Raw genomic sequence first — 3,673 nt, forward strand, 5'->3', positions numbered from 1 at the left:
ATAGATGGGTAGATAGGCTGAATCATCAGGTATGTCTTGATCAAGGGAATATAAAAGGTAAGGAGCTCTGGTGGTGTAGTGCCTAAGGCATTTGACTGCTAACCAGAAGGTTGGTGGTTCAAACCCACCAGCCACTCCATGGAAGGAAGACTGGGCAATCTATTTCCATAACGATTTACCATCTTGGAAAGGTGGTTGCTATGAGTCGGAATTGATTCAAGAGCAGTGAGTTTGGTTTTTGGTTTGGTTGTATAAAAGATTGGCAGATGAACCACTTGGGAAGGGATCAAACTAGAGATCCTAGCCAGAGCAGGAGGAAAATCGTGGAACAAAATTTAAAAACACAATAACGACCAGAATTACTGGTCAGATGGAGTCTGGTGGGACCCCAAGACTATTGGCCTGGGATACACTTCGGGCCTGGGATAGGACTCACTGCTAAGAACTGGCTTTCAGCCCAACAGTAGAAAGACTTACATGCAGAAAACCCTACCCAGGGTGATGTACCCACCTATTCTACAGTGATAAGCCCCTTGGAGCAATCGGCCATGGGACATCAGAGGGGCAGCATTCACATGGAAGGAAAGCTGGACAGACAGGAGTGCATAGTTAAGAAGGGCACAGGGAAGGGGGAGTCACAGAGGAGGGAGGGGAGGAGAGTGGGTTAGGGTTGGGGATGGTAATCGGGGAGTGAAACCGAATGTACCTGAACTGTTGAATGTAAAACAAATTCTGCTCTGTAAATTTTCACCCAAAGCACACACACACACAAATCCCACTGATGACAACAACAACAAAAACAGTATTTCTTAAGTGTTTTTTTTTTTTTAAAAATGGTTGGAAAACGATATTTCTACATACGTATTTGTATGTGCCGTAAGAATGTCCAAATATGTAAAAGAGCTAACAAGGGGCAAAGTTATGGTAACTTCTTTGCCATAGCCAGTCACCCTGAGGGAGAGAGTAGTTGGACCTGTGGACTCAGGACCATGGTTGCAGGGGGCATCAAGCTCAATTGGCATAAAATACTACACAAAAACATTGTTCTGCATCTTACTTTGGTGAGTAGTGACTGGGGTCTTAAAAGCTTGCAAGTGGCCATCTAGATGCAACAATGGGTTTCTCCTTGTCCAGTGCAAAGAAGAATGATGAAAACCACAGATGCATGGAAACAATTAGTCTAAGGGACTGGTAGACTATGAGATCTTCAGCCTATATGACCTTGAGACCAAGAGCCATTTCCAGTGGCTGGCTACACTGTCAACCACTCAGAAAGGGATCAGTGCAGGAGATCGTGGATAGAGTGGGAGAACAATGTGCTACAAAACTCAAAATCATAAAAAAGACTAGGTTTACTGGTCTGATAGAGCCTGGTGAGATCCCCAAGACTATGGCCCCTAGTTACGCTTCAGGTCTGAAATTGAACTCATTCCTGTGGCTTCCAGCTAAATAATAGACAAGCATATATGGTCAACATTTACATCAGGTAGACTCTGGTAGCATAGTGCCTAAGGCACTTGACTGCTAACCAGGAGGCTGGCGGTTCAAATCCACCAGCCACTCCTCGGAAGGAAGATGGGGCAATTTACTTCCATAGTGATGCTGCCTTGGAAACCCAAGGAGGGGTCGCTATGAGTCGGGTCCAACTTGATGGCACATAACAACAACAACGACAACAGACTTCTTAGAATGGTCAATCATGGGAGAACAGAAGGGCATTATTTGTACAGGGAGATAGCTGGGGTGGGGGGGGCAGGAATGCATAGGGCAGAAGGATACAAGGAAGAGTTAACTACAGTGAAGAAGTGGGAAGAGAGCTGTTACATTGTGGGGAATTGCAGTCAATGTTGTGAAACAAAATATGTATGAGCTGCTGTATGAAAAATGAATTTTCTCCATAAAGTTTCACCCAAATCACAATAAACAATATAAAAAAGAAAAGAGAAGTTGTCTTAGAGGTGGTGAAGTTTAAACTGAGTCTTTGAAGAGGAGTTGGTGTTTACCTGGCTCACCAGAGATGGTGGAAAGAATGGCATGCCAGACATATGGAGCTGCTTAGAGGGTAATAGAGTGTGGATAAAGAGTATGAAAGAGCTTGGAGTTTTGGGGAAGTCATATGGTTACTCCTAGAGTGTAAAAGGAGACTCGTGAGGGGGGCAAGAAAAGCCAAGAGGCCCTGTCATTGGAATTTAAGCATTTGCTGCCTAATGAGCACTAGATGGCAGGAGAACCCTGATTTGAGGGCACTGGGCAGCTTTACTCAACTCCAGTTCCTTTCATGTGGTGATGTTCCTGAAGCATCAGGGCCTTCTAGTCCCCAACTGCTGCTTGTTGTCATTAGCGGCCATTGGCCCCTGACTCATGGTGAGTCCATGCATAACACAATGAAATGCTGCACCTGTGCCGTCCCCATGATCAGTTGCAGATCAGACCTTTGTGTTCTATAGGGTTTTCATTGGCTGATTTTCAGAATCTGATCACAAAGACTTTCTTCCAATCTAGTCTGCAAACGCTAGTCAAACCAATGGCTGTTGCTTATGCTTGGCTGCTAACTGAAAGGCTAGAGGTTCAATCCATCCAGAGGCACCTCAGAATTGAAAGGCCTGGAGATTTTGCTTGTGAAAGGTCACAGCCATTGGAAACCCTATGGAGTGCAGTTCTGCTCTGAAACATTGGGTCACATGAGTTGGAATCTACTTACAGCAAATGTTTTTTCAGCTCCTCAGAAACCACTGTTCAGAATCATCCTTTCTACTTAAAGTTAGATAAGAGGAAGCTCTCAGCAGCTGCTGGAATCAGTGTGATGGTACAATGTGCTAGGTACTACTGCTTGAGGCCTAGAGAGGTAAAGTCACTTATCTAAAGTTGCAGTTAGAAACTGGTAGAGTCAGAATTCCAGACCAGATTGGTTGACTACAGACTGTAAATGTAGGAGAGCTCTTTATTGTGATTGAATTTAAATGTTTATACTTATGTCCCTATATTCCATGAAGAGTTCTTTCTTTCCTCATTGCACAATCTGAAACTCATCACCTTTTTTCCACATTCCTAAATGGCAGACTAAATCTCTGTAACAACTCCAACTCATGGGAGTCCTGGTCTTTGAGCAATGCAGCCTAATTAGTTAACGTATACAAAATGAGTAGTTCTTAAGCAGCTCTGGTGGCCTAGTGGACAAGGCATTTGGATGCTAACCAGAAGATCAGTGTTTCAAACTCACCAGCTATTCTGTGGAAGGAAGATGGAACAATCTATTTCCATAAAGATTTATAGCCTCAGAAACCCAAATGGGAGGGGGTCACTATGAGTTAGAACAGACTCAGTGGCAGTGAATTTTTTGTTTGGTTAGTTGTTTTGTTAGGTGCTGTTGAGTCAGTTCAGACTCATAACAACCTTATAGATAATGGAATAAAACAATACCCAGTCCTGCATCATCCTTACTTTTGCTGTGTTTGAGCCCATTGTTTTAGCCTGCAGTGCAGTGAATTGCTCAATATGGCCCTTCTAGCCATCAAACTAGGAGCTCTGGTAGCATAGTGCCTAAGGCACTTGACTGCTAACCAGAAGGCTGGTGGTTCAAACCCACCATCCACTCCTCAGAAGGAAGGTTGGGCAATCTACCTCCGTAGTGATACTGCCTCGGAAACCCAAGGAGGGGTCGCTATGAGTCGGG

The sequence above is a fragment of the Orycteropus afer genome, unplaced genomic scaffold (genome assembly GCF_000298275.1).
Source record: "Orycteropus afer afer isolate SDZICR_OR568_19922 unplaced genomic scaffold, OryAfe1.0 scaffold00065, whole genome shotgun sequence".
NCBI lineage: Eukaryota > Metazoa > Chordata > Mammalia > Tubulidentata > Orycteropodidae > Orycteropus > Orycteropus afer.